Source organism: Medicago truncatula, chromosome 8 (genome assembly GCF_003473485.1).
Source record: "Medicago truncatula cultivar Jemalong A17 chromosome 8, MtrunA17r5.0-ANR, whole genome shotgun sequence".
Classification (NCBI taxonomy): Eukaryota; Viridiplantae; Streptophyta; class Magnoliopsida; order Fabales; family Fabaceae; genus Medicago; species Medicago truncatula.
This window is the reverse complement of record NC_053049.1, coordinates 20,014,474-20,029,042: the sequence shown is the minus strand read 5'-3', so window position 1 is coordinate 20,029,042 and position 14,569 is coordinate 20,014,474.

Below are 14,569 nucleotides of genomic sequence, written 5' to 3'. Positions count from 1 at the left end.
TGTTTTTTTTCTTCTCAAAAGGACTAATGAGGTTATATTTTGTCGAAGGAACATGTGCCTTTGGGAGGGCAGTGCTTTGGGGAGTGTTTTTTCTCAAAAGGGAAAGAGTATTGATCAAAGTATACAGTTATAGATGCTATTGCCTAGCAACACCCCCCAAAAAAAATTAAATAAATAAAAACATGAATTAACTCACCTGATGTGCAATATTGTGAATCACTAATATACTACGCGCATCCTTATATGCCTCATATGGACGATACTTTTCTGCTATACTTAAGTTAACACCCAAAATTTTCTAAGCACACAATCACCGATCAATATAAATAAGCCATAGTTAGCAGAGTCCTGCAATGTGTACATACCCACACTCACACAGAGACTCGTAAAAAATATCGGTATTTACCCTTATGTACTATAGAAATACGTGGTTGTCATGCAATATTGCATTAATGTTGACATGAAATAAGATGAACTACATTGAAAGCATACAATATAGTTGACAAATGGACTGTATTTTTCACTTAACGAAAACCACTTAATGAAACACGTGGCTCAACCATTGATATGCTATAACTCGCAAACCATGGCTAGCTCCTTAGCATTCTACAATAATCAGATATATGGCTTAGTATTTATAATAAACAATATATGGAAAATGTGAAGAGTTAAACTTATTTTTAAATAAAAAGTTCCCTCCAACTTTCTATACTTCATTACCAAAATTAAATCAATCTCTTAAGGTAACTAATGTTGTAAACTATTCATAGGTCTACTTAAATAAAAAGTTTCCTTCTATCAACAATATTTTTTGACGCAAAATATTCACAGTTCTACGTGACTAACTAATTATAGACTTGATAAAGCATGAATAGCAGGTCTTGAAAAAAATCATAGTCAAATGGTCATTAGAATTCTTCATAACAATACTTATTAAAAAGGACAAAACTATGAAAGAAAGACAAGTCTAATAAGTCACATAAGCATTTGCTTGAATAAAAAATCATTCATGTACGGGTGCCTATGGTCAGATCTGTTAAGGGAAAAGATAACTTTTAATCAAATTAAGAGAAAATACATCCTTTGTAGTTTTAATCTTCTACCTCTTTTTCTATCAGTCATTAGAGAAAATACATATTTCTCAAAGCTCTTTGCATGACAGATGCATTCCTTTATTATTCAAGATATCTCCTAAAAGCGTTGGACAGAAAAAATGTTGACGTATCGTAGGAGTGTCAAGCGACTTTGAGTATTCAACACCAACATTCATCTTCTCAACATTGAATGAATGAGTTGGATTATGGTGCACAACATCCTATAACAATAGAATGAAAAGACAAACATAAACCAAGCAAAATTAAATAGATGAATAATTTGTAAATAAAAGGCAAAGCAAGCGCAACAAACCTCATTTGCTTGTCCCTCCTCTAGCTCCATTCCACCAGGATGAAGGTGAGCCTTAATTTTCTCAATCACAACAGGAACACGCGAGAAACCTAGAACTGATGACTGAGGTTCTGAGCAAAGCTATGAACTTGAGTTTGAAACCTACCACAATAAAGAAAGAATATTAAACGCCTATAACTAATGGATTTGAATTGAATAATAAAGCACAATTTCCTCTGATCAACCAAACAACAGAACGAAGCATACACTAAATAGGATATAAAAATCATCATAATATTTTATGAGATCATACACCAAGCATATACATTGAAGCACAGGTTCGCATAATTCCTTAAAACCACAAATTAAGACGTAAAATCTTCAGCCAAACAAAAAAAAGGTTCAAATTATATCATTATCCATCAGTTGCAGCCTAAAACAAACTCACCTAGCCCTAAAAAGTGTCGACAACCAGATGCTTCAAGTTAATAAGCAACTTCGAACCCGACCAATTGTTGCAGAAATTAGGCTTACCATTATCTGCACAATAAAGACCAAATAATTAACATAAATAAAAAATATAATGGCCAATAGTTGTAAAGCCTCTTGATAGAATGAAAAGTCTTCTGATCCCATCAATAGTTGTAAATGTGTTTAATCTAATATGTCTGCACATTGATATCTCATGCAGAGGTCTCAATAGTATTTGTTGAAGAAAAGATAATTCAACATGGGTTCAATAACGTATTCGATAAAAAAATTCTTCGAAGGAAGAGATGTTAAAACGACGGAACATTGTGATTCATCATAAAATATGTACGAGCTGATGAAGAGAGCATATAATCAGTTTATGAGATTAGGAATTGACATAATATTTAGGATGAAAACAATTGGAACCAAAAAGGAACCAATGATGTGAGAATTATAATTACACATTATCCAAAATTATAAAATTATAAAAAAGAGTGTTGTTGTTATAGAGTTACCAAAAAATGATTTGATACCCATATTTACATCAGATGAAATCAAGAAAAGAAGTAGCGTCAGTGAGTGAAGATAATCTCGTCTAGGATTAGAGTTAAGGTGATCTGTTGAAAGTGTGGATCATGAACACCAAATCTTTATTTGGGAACGACTTGAACGTGCATATTTTTAGGTGGTTTCTCTTGATCAAAAATTAGTTTCTCACCTACCTCTAACATATGTTCTCAGCAAAAGTTGAACCATTGGCCGCCTAAGTATTTTTTTGTAAATTGCTCTCTTTGCTGTTATCAAGCGACCCTTATACCTTTTTTTAGCTTGTTTGTCGATGAGTATGATTGTTTTCTGTGTTCCTTTTAGAAATGTCCTTGATATCTCATTTGGGAAGTGCTAGGGACAAAACAAATTGTAGTGTTAATTAGATGTTATATATATATATAAGTACATTTTCAAAATATTTACCAAAACATTATAACGATTTGCTGTAGGAAAAGAACATGTTCTATTTTGTTCAAGAGATTAGGAAAACAACATTAAAATTTACATGATACTAATTGGAACCAATGAAGGAATCAACAATGTGCAAATTAACGTTACATAATAGTGTTTATAAAAAAACTGCAAGTATCATAGACTAACCAAAAAAGGATTTTTGCCAATATTTACATCAGACAAAATAAAAAGAACAAATGTCATCCCAAAGTCAAGATAGTTTACAATTACAGTCCAAAGCGATACGTCAAAATAGTAGAAGTTCAAATAATTCAGCAGCAAAGATCTACTTTGGAACAACTCGAACATGTAAGTTCTTTGGTGACTTTTTGAGATCAAAGATGAGCTTACCACCTTCTTCCATCACATGTTCTCTGCAGAAATTGAATCATTGCCCACCCAAGTATTTTTCATAGCTTGCTATTTCGGCAGTAATGAGGCGACACTTATACTTTCTCTGTGTCTGGTCATCAATGAGAGTGATTGTTTTGTGCTTTCCTTTTAGAATTGTTCTTGACACCTCGTTCGGGAAATGCTAAACAGGGAAATAACAACAATATTAGTCTAATGCATATTAACATGGATAAGATGTATGCGAATATAGTTACATATAATTCATAAATAAAGGTAGCATAACTAATTTTAAGCTAAAGAAAATGTATTATGACTTTTAATTTATCTTCCTGTTATCTTCCTATAAAGGCTAGATAAATGCATGCATGTGCATTATATGAATCCCGTTTACCAATTAACATTGTTGAAACAAATGGAAATTAAGCATCACTCCCGCATGTGCATCTATAGCTATCACCATTTGACATTGATGTCTTCAAATATTTGGTGCAACTCTCATAATATCATCCAAACTGGTTAGGATTGAATTTAGTTGCTTTCCAAATAGTGATGCAATATGTATCCTAACACAAATTATGCACATGAAATAAAGAATAATGCAATATGTATTTTTAATTTGTGCGTAAAAAAACTCAAAGCATGTTTGTGCATAAAAAAAGCAGACCTTGACTAAGTTTATAAATTCAGCAATTGACCTAACCTGAGACAGATTGGAAAAATCGTTGTACGAAGTACGTTGAGAAGAAACCGAACTCTGACTTAAGTTATGAATGATGCTTTGACTCTGAGCTTGAGAAGTTTTAAGGTCACGACAACAATTCAAGAAACATGGTCAAAAAACAATCAAATCAGATTGTGAAATAATAAGTTACTCTAACACTGTATTGTGAAATCATAACGCAAACTTACATATATTTGGGTTGCCATTGACTACAAAATGGAAGTAAAGAACTCAAGGTAAATAGATGGTAAATTATAAAGCTACGGAATATATTTCCCATAGTGTTACATCAACCATATTCCCACTGCATAAGAAAAGACATCTTTCAGGTCATTATCAAACTTATACAAAATCCTATCATCTGATGCTGATAAATTAGAAAATAATACCTTTTATCTTTCAACAAAATGTTCGTTCACAATTTCTTTCTAGTCCCAATTGGCGTTGTCTTGACAATCTCATGAAGAAGCCCGATGATTTCTTAAAAAAAAAAAATTACATCTATAAGAACATTATAATAGGAGAAAACACAGAAATAAATTAAAGCACATAACCATACCATATAAAACATCAGTTTTGAATGCAATGAGTAAGAACGTAGTTAACTTGTCATACTTCTGCACCTTTGTACCAGAACCAAAAACAACCTTAAAGGGATTAAATGCAATGTCATTATCAAACACATGATAATGAGCTTAAAGTATAAGTCTTGTTTTCCACGATCAAAGCCTTCCAAAGCTCCAACTCTCTATATCGAGTTATTACATGAACTCGATCACCCTAAATCCGAGAAAGAAACCAAAAAATATAAATAAATCAAAATGCACACTAATAAGTAACATTGGTAAATCATAAAGGAAATTACAACAAATCTTAACTAACTCATCTAACATTTGCATCACAAATAATGAGCTTCATATGTTGATTCTCATTATTACCGATCACAATCCAAGAATCCAGCACTCCAAGTCCTATTTTCCAAATGTTCAAATCATTTTTGAGATCCTTAATGTAGTCATAATCCCTTAACATTGAAAGTCCTATACAAAAATACAATAATACATCATTTAATTTTATTCTCTTTTTTCATTCTGATATCGAAAGAAGCTAACATATTTCTCTGTGCTCATTTTTTGTATCATCAAATTAACTTGATCTTAAATGCACAAATTTTTGGACTTCAAAAAATAAAACCCTTAAAATGCAGAATCGTGAAAAAAGGAAGAAAACCACCTATGATGAAGCAAAAACTAAAACAATGTTTCAAGCCATAAAAATCAGTCAACTCAAGTCATGTATGGTCTCAGAACCATGAAAAAACGAAGAAAATGACCTCTTATGAAGAAGAAAGTGAAACAATGTTCCCAGCTGAACTTAGATACCGTTTGGCCAAGGTTTTTTACGTTCTAAAAGTTACTTCAAAATGAAGTTAAAATAAATGCCTTTAAGAAAGAAGCTAAAGTTATTTGGTTTCTTTGTTTTTTTTTTTTTTTTAATTTTAAAGCTATTTTGAAGTTAAATGTTGTTTGACAAAATATTGTACAAACTTTTTTTTTATGGTGTCCAGGGTTCGAACCTCAGGAGGACAAAACTTTGAATTTATGCATTGTTCCTATCATCTGAGCTAAACTCATGAGGACAAAACTTTGAATTTATTATGAATTAACATAATAAATAAAAAATGTTTAAAATATTTTCTGAAGGCTAAAAATGTTAAAAAATAAAAGATATATTTTTTTACAAGTACTATATTAACTCAATAACGTTTATTTTGTGTAACATGAATACAAATTTGTATAATCATATAAATGACTTGTTAAATATTTGAATAGGAAAAACAATTTACGGAGCCTGAAATAATAACATAAATAATATCAAAATGGTTGGTTTTTTTATTTCAATTATACTCTATGACAAATTTCGTTATAATTTTTTGGTGTCTTTCAAGAAGATAAGAATTTATATTATATGATATTATATTTGTTACATTGTTGGTGTCATGGAAACATATATGTTTAGTTTATTTGAATAAGAAAAAGATATGCATAGTTTGTTACAATACAAAGGAGCAATATATATATTTATATATATTCCCTCAAAATATATATATATATATATATATATATATAATTTTTTTAGGTATCTAGACCTTTTTTCAATAAAAGACATCTACAATTTTACTTTTAATTAAAATCAAAATTTCATAAAAATAATCATACGCATTGTGCAACGCCACAAAATATTATACGCAGTAGGGTAACAAAAAACAGACACACATAAAGTATTACTCTAAACGCTAATGTGTGTGTGTGTATATTTGCGAGGTTGAAGAAAGAAAATAAAAATATTTGGTATCATTAAATGACAACATGAATAAAAATATCTGTGAGGTTGTGATGATTAAACAATATTAAAATTAAATATATAAGTGATAAAAAGATAATAAAATTCATTTGAGAAAAGGTAATAAAATTAAATCGGACCTCTTTAAAAAAAATAAATGGAACGGTTCAAAAAAAATTTAATGGAAGAAAAAATCATATTGAAATATAATATTAGAAAGTAAAAGAAAAGGTTCCCAACATGAATTAAAGAGAGATGCATGTGAAATAAATTGTCGAGAAGTAGTTTTTTGAAGTAGCATTCAACAACTCTTGGCCAAAGCTCATTCCATTCAATTTTATGCATTAAAAAAAGTACATTTTTTAGTAAGTACTTAATTGATATTGTATTTGGCCTAAGTTCTCCTTAAAAATGTAAAGAAGTTGAAAAAAAATCGGGTAAAAACGGTATCTTTATCTCCCACAACGGCAGTGTAGAAGCAACTGAATTTGGGAGAAAAAATTGGAAAATAGTTAAAAATAAAAAATTGAAAAATAGTTAAAAGTTTCTAAAAATATAAAAATTGGAAAATAGTTAAAAAAATTTGGTGGGGTAGCACTTAACCAAGCAACACTAAAAAAGTTATATGCATTAGCGTAACAAAAAAACAGAGAGACGGAAATAAAATATTACTCTAAACATTAATGCGTTATGGATATATTCGCGAGGTTGAAGAAAGGAAATAAAAATATCTGGGATCATTAAATGACAGCGTGAATAAAAATATTTATGAGGTTGTGATGATTAAACGATATTGAAATCAAATATATAAGTGATAAAAAGATAATAAAATTTCTTTGAAAAAAAGATAATAAAATTAAATGAAACGTCCTTAAAAATTTAAATGGAACGGTTAAAAAAAATAGAGTTAAATGGAAGGAAAAACATATTGAAATATAATATTAAAAAATAAAAGAAAAGGTTCCCAGCGTGAGTGGAAAAAAGGTGCTTGTGAAATAAATTGTCGAGAAGTAGTTTTTGAAAGTAACATCCAACAACTTTTGGTCAAAGCTCATTCCATTCAATTTTATGCGTTCAAAAAAAGTACTTAATTGATATTGTGTTTTGACCTAACTTCTCCTTAAAAATGTAGAGAATTTGGAAAAAAGTTGGGTCAAACGATACCTTAATCTCCCACAACGGCAATGTAGAAGCAACTAAATTTGGGAGAAAAAAATTGAAAAATAGTTAAAAATATAAAAATTAGGAAATAGTTAAAAGTTATTAAAAATATAAAATAGATAATAATTAAAAAAAGTTGGTTAGGGGCAAAAATGGAAATCCATAGGCCAAGCCATGAATTAGTAAATTACCAAATTGCCCCTAAGAGGGGCAAAAAGGTAAAATCAACAGACATCACTTTTTATATTAGTATATAGATAGATTGCTTTTTTGACAATGAATACTTCCTATCGACACAAGGAAATGATGTTTTTACCCCCAGCGACAGTTAACAATCGTTAGTCTAAGCGCCAACAGTTAACTGTCGCTGGAAGCTAGCGGTTGTTAAATGCCCATGTGTTCGTGATATATTCAAGTCAGTAGCCATAATCTAGACACTCACTCCATCATCACCCTCACCATCACCATCTTTCTCTCAAATTTTCACTCTCTCGAAAAAAACTCTACCAAATCATCCAAAATTTCTTCCACTAAATCACAAGTAAGTTATCATACATTTTAGTTAGTATATGTGTTTATATGTTTATAATTTTAGTTGTTGTTTAATTATTAAATTTTGAATTTTTGTTTTTAATATAGTTATATTGTAGATCTGAAATGCTATTAACATATATTATGAATACCTGTCATAATGAAGTTATATTGCTTGAATTTATATTTTTTTTTCCAATTTTATAAATTTTTTAGGGTTTGAATATTTGTTTTTAATATAGTTATGTTGTAGATTTGAATTTCTATTAACATATATTATGAATACCTATTATAATGAAGTTATATTGCTTAAATTTATATTTTTCTTTATAATTTTATAAATTTTTTAGGGTTTGTTTAGGATTTTTAGGGTTTATGTCAAATTTTCACTACAAGTGTTTGAATGAATTTTTCATTGATTATTTTTAATTTCTAATTTTGTAGATTTGAAACAATGGCCGGGTGGATCGATGTTCATGCACAATTCAACGGCGGAGAACCTCAGAGGTTGAAGGTTCGTTGCCTTTGTGTAACGTTAAGAGGTCTCAAGGATGAACTGACTGAATTCAACCAAGGAGTCAACCCGAGAGACACAAGGAGGGTGGAACACGTTCGGTATAAACGTCCAACGCTCGACGAGGGGAGAGTATCATTCACTTGGGTGTAATTAAGGAACGACAAAAACGTGACGAGCATGTTTTGGGAATACAACATGTTCCAGTGGATCGATATGCGGGTGACGTTGCTAAGATCAACTGAAGATATCATCAAAAGTTTGATTCTACGAGAAGATTGTCATTAGGTACCGAATGAATGCACCTTCCAACTACAACAATTGTCTTTCTCTGAATGGGGTAGTTCAAACTTGCCAAACGGCATAACTCCAATGTTCGACCGACATTCCCATTGTTCCTGTCAAAAGATTAACTTCTTGTTAGGCCGGTTTATATGAATGTATTGAAGTGTCAATAAATGAACCTCATTCTTTTGAAACTTGAATACCGTCATTTTTAATTAGTTGAATTCATGTTAGATTTAATTAGTTTTTATTCGAATACGCAATTATTCAAAACCCGACTTCAATCAAAATTATTCAAAACACGATTTTAATTGAAATTATTCAAAACACGAATTTATTCAAAGTACAAATATGTCAAGCAAAATGTACCATAAAAAAAACATAAAAAAAGATCCAAAACATAAAAAACAATTACATTCAATCGTCACACAAGTCAATCGGGTTGTCCTTGACAGTCCCTGGGGCAACTGCTTTTGGGTGAGGACAAAAATAGTATGTCCTCCCGCTCCTCCTCACCCTTGAATGATTATTCACCAACACCTTTGAATCATTCTTTTTGACGGATCCATGACATGTGATTTCGTGCCATGTCATCGACGATTTTTCTTTCTTCTTGTCGTCACCCTCCTTTCTGTTGTTCAACTCAACGTTTCTCTGATTCTGAGACATATCTGCATATACAAATTGGCGATCAAAACCTATGTAACAATTCTACAATAATTCATAACAACAAAATTTCATAACAAACCTAAACTAATCGCAACGATTACACAACAATTCATCCAATCCTAAAAATTCTACCATAATTTCATAACAATTCTACAATTCTAAGTATCTAAACAATTCTAACCTAAACCTAACAATTCAAACAACCTAAACTATCATAACATCATAAAATCAATAAACCTCTATAATCGCAATTTAACCTAAAAAAACTAACAAATCAATCACAAAATAGCAATGCAATATGATTCAAAAAACTTACTTGATTTTGTGTTTGAAATTGGCTTGGAATGGCTTGGAATGCAGTTAATCTACGTGGAAAAACATATGTGAAATAAGTTTACGTGTGTGTTTGTGTGTGTGTGTGTGTGTATATACACACACACTAGACTTTCCACCCGCGCTGCCGCACGGGTCATATACATTGTAGATGTACACTACTAGAAAAAGCAAAATTAGCGAGGGAAATTAGTGACGGAAAAAATGAAATTCCTCACAAATTCCTTGGTCGCAAAATTTAGTGACGGAATTAGAGAGGAATTTTACGTTTTCCCTCACAAAATTTCCCTCACTAATTTTTGTTTTTTTAGTAGTGGTAGTAGACAAAAACAAATCTCAATGCATATCAAAGAGAATGAAATATGTGGTCCCAAATATATGCAGATGTTGGAATTCGAACCTCAGACACCACACTTATTCACGTTAAAAATATTAATTTTTATCAATGGTGTGTTACTTCATTCTTTTGTTAAAATTATATGTCAATGTTATATTATTGGTATGTTACTTCATCTTTTTTTTTTTTTTTGACAAAATGTTACTTCATTCTTTTGTAAAAATTATATGTTAATGTTATATTATATACCTAAAAAAAGCTCATTCTTAACCTTAACATGTAAAATGTTTTATTTAAATAATTTTCCTTTTATCGAATATTTGGCCATTACCGTAAATGATGCCCTTTAACTGTTTGTTGAATTGTTTCTTCCACCTGTTTATATAGATTGCAAATTTCTGGTGCATTTTGCGGTAGATATTTAACAAAGAGAGTTCAGTTCTAATTTGGATGAAAAGTGTAATATTAACAAAAAAAAATGTTGCTATAATCTTTCAAAACCCTTTTATTACAATAATAATCTTTCAAAATTGACACAGTCGAATATTGCTAGCTTCAGTAGGAGTTATAATAGTGGGTTACTCTTTAGGCATGCATTTTTACATTGATAATAGGTTCCGGTGAAAATCCTTTCTTTACACTTATATTCAATTTTTTGAAGTATTGGATTAGAGGATGTGTAACAGTTACATCATAATCTCCATGAAAATCCTTTCATTAGGATTGTTCGTGAAAATAGGAGATTAGGTGTGAGCATTAGGGTTAAAACAGTAAAATTATGCAATAGGATTTAGGTTAAAATTAGGGCTTACGGGTTAACTTTAATATATAAGAAGATATTAAGATTAGGTGTGAGCATTAGGGTTGTTCATGAAAAAAGGAGATTACGTGTGAGCATTAGGGTTAAAACAGTAAAATTATGAAATAGGGTTAAGGTTAAAATTAGGGCTTACGGGTTAACTTTAATATATAAGAAGATTAGGTGTGAGCAATAAGGTTGTTCATGAAAATAGGAGATTAGGTGTGAGCATTAGGGTTAAAACAGTAAAATTATGCAATAGGGTTTAGGTTAAAATTATGGCTTACGGGTTAACTTTAATATATAAGAAGATAAGAAGATTAGGTGTGAGCATTAGAGTTGTTCATGAAAATAGGAGATTAGGTGTGAGCATTAGGGTTAAAACAGTAAAATTATGCAATAGGGTTTATGTTGAAATTTGGGCTTACAGGTTAACTTTAATATATAAGAAGATTAGGTGTGAGCATTAGGGTCGTTCATGAAAATAGGAGAGATTAGGTGTGAGCATTAGGGTTAAAACAGTAAAATTATGCAAAATAGGGTTTAGGTTAAAATTAGGGCTTACGGGTTAACTTTATTATATAAGAAGATATGCAATAGGGTTAAGGTTAAAATTAGTGCTTACGGGTTAACTTTAATATATAAGAAGATAAGAAGATTAGCTGTGAGCATTATGGTTGTTCATGAAAATAGGAGATTAGGTGTGAGCATTAGGGTTAAAACAGTAAAATTATGCAATAGGGTTTAGGTTAAAATTAGGGTTTACGGGTTAACTTTAATATATAAGAAGATTAGGTGTGAGCAATAAGGTTGTTCATGAAAATAGGAGATTAGGTGTGAGCATTAGGGTTAAAACAGTAAAATTATGCAATAGGGTTTAGGTTAAAATTAGGGCTTACGGGTTAACTTTAATATATAAGAAGATAAGAAGATTAGGTGTGAGCATTAAGGTTGTTCTTGAAAATAGGAGATTAGGTGTGAGCATTAGGGTTAAAATAGTAAAATTATGCAATAGGGTTTAGATTAAAATTAGGGCTTACGGGTTAACTTTAATATATAAGAAGATAAGAAGATTAGGTGTGAGCATTAGGGTTGTTCATGAAAATAGGAGATTAGGTGTGAGCATTAGGGTTAAAATAGTAACATTATGCAATAGGGTTTAGGTTAAAATTTGGGCTTACGGGTTAACTTTAATATATAAGAAGATAAGAAGATTAGGTGTGAGCATTAGGGTTGTTCATGAAAATAGGAGATTAGGTGTGAGCATTAGGGTTAAAATAGTAAAACTATGCAATAGAGTTTAGGTTAAAATTAGAGCTTATGGGTTAACTTTAATATATAAGAAGATTATGCAATAGGGTTTAGGTTGAAATTAGGGCATACAAGTTAAATTTAATATATAAGAAGATAAGAAGATTAGGTGTGAGCATTAGGGTTGTTCATGAAAATAGGAGATTAGGTGTGAGCATTAGGGTTAAAACAGTAAAACTATGCAATAAGGTTTAGGTTAAAATTAGAGCTTATGGGTTAATTTTAATATATAAGAAGATTATGCAATAGGGTTTAGGTTGAAATTAGGGCATACAAGTTAAATTTAATATATAAGAAGATAAGAAGATTAGGTGTGAGCATTAGGGTTGTTCTTGAAAATAGGAGATTAGGTGTGAGCATTAGGGTTAAAACAGTAAAATTAGGGCTTATGGGTTAACTTTAATATATAAGAAGATAAGAAGATTAGGTGTGAGCATTAGGGTTGTTCATGAAAATAGGAGATTAGGTGTGAGCATTAGGGTTAAAACAGTAAAATTACCCTTCTATTAAAAATTAATTAGAATATAAACAAAATGGTGTTTTAGTAAATTATAAGTGGGTGCAGCTTGCTAACTTGCACCTTAATGTTTTTAGGTGGGTATAAGTTAGCAGCCCTATATATATATATATATATATATATATATATATATATATTCCCTTGTGTGTGTCTGGTTTAGAGAAGAAGAGAGAAAAAGTATGAGAAGAGAGAAAGAAGTGAAAATAGAGTAGATTTGATGTATTGTTTGGTGTAAAATAAATCAATAGAAGTGAGAGAAGTGTGTTTTATCATTAAAAAGACAAAATTATTCTTATGCTAAAAATCAATATATTTTGTTAATATACAATTTTTTCAACCTACTATATACAATTTTGTATTGTTTAACGTATATACGATCCTTCTTTTTTTTTTTTTTTTTTTTTTTTTTTTTTTTTTTAAGTTAATGACAATTTCATTAACGAAAGTTTGGCAATAAATCAAATGCCAAAGCTGCACAAATATAAGACGGAGTTTCTTCAATTCATATGCAATCTGAATTCTTAAGAGCATATTCAGCTAAATAATGAGCAGCTTGGTTGGCTTCACGCCTAACATGCAAACAATTTAAACTACAAAAACTACCTTTAAAACTAATACAATCTCAAATAATAGAGCCAACATAGTTGGGAGATTGTAGGTGAACATTCAACGCTAAAACTACATTAGAAGCAGCTGATTCTGCTATAAGATTTAGAAAAGACATGTCTGTTGCAAATTCCAAACCCTTTCGCATAGCTAAAGCTTCTGCAACCTTTGAATCTGGTAATGAAAATATATGTCATGAACTAGCACCAACGACAACACCTTCATTATCTCTCACCGCAACACCAATACCCCACTTATCACCCTCTATCGGATATGTTGCATCAACGTTAAGCTTATAAAAACCACTAAAAGGAGGTGTCCAATGAACATCAGATATTGGCAAAATTGAACCTCCACTTACTGTCTCCACCAACACCGTACTAGCACTCTTAAAATTTCCAATAGATCTTTGTGCCTTTTGAACAGTGGCAGCTGTTGGTCTATATGGCTAATAAGATTATAAGCAAGAGGGAGGTGAATAGATTTTTGAAAAAGTTTTCCGAAGTTTTGATAAAAAGTAATTTCAATTAAATTGACTATTGAAATTTCATGTGAACAATCAAAACAATACACAAATAGATAAAACTATGTGATAATAAGATTCAAAGTAGAATTGAGTGATTCACAATACAAATCATATTACAATCAAACTTTAATGTGTCTTGAACAATTTGCAAAACTTTGACAATTTCAAAACCAAACCTATATGAAAATATACCAATCTATCAATCAAACACAATGCATATGGAATTGAAGAATTTAATAGAAATTGAACTCAATTGATCTTAAGCAAATTATTAAAACCTAATTCAACGAATTAGGTTAACTTTTGATGAAAAACAACTTAGATCAATACAAGCTACTATCCTAAAAATTATTCAATTAACATATGCAATAATGAAAAGTAAAGAGGATAGGGAAGAGAGATAACACCAATATTTTTATAGTAGTTTGCTCTTTCTTGTTGTCGCTAGAGCTACATCTACTCTTCGTATGCCTTCACCAAGGTCGTCCACTAATAGTAACAATGTTGAATACAAATTTGTTTACAGTAGTTCATTGAAATTAAAACTAATTCTTCAACCCCTATGCAAAAACTCCCCCAAACATCAAATAACCTTTGAATTTGGTGCTCCTTGAATCTTCGAACCCTTGATTACCGGTGCACCCCTTCGAACTCTTCACTCAAGTCTTCGATGCTACATCCAGTAAACGATTCCCCTTCGACT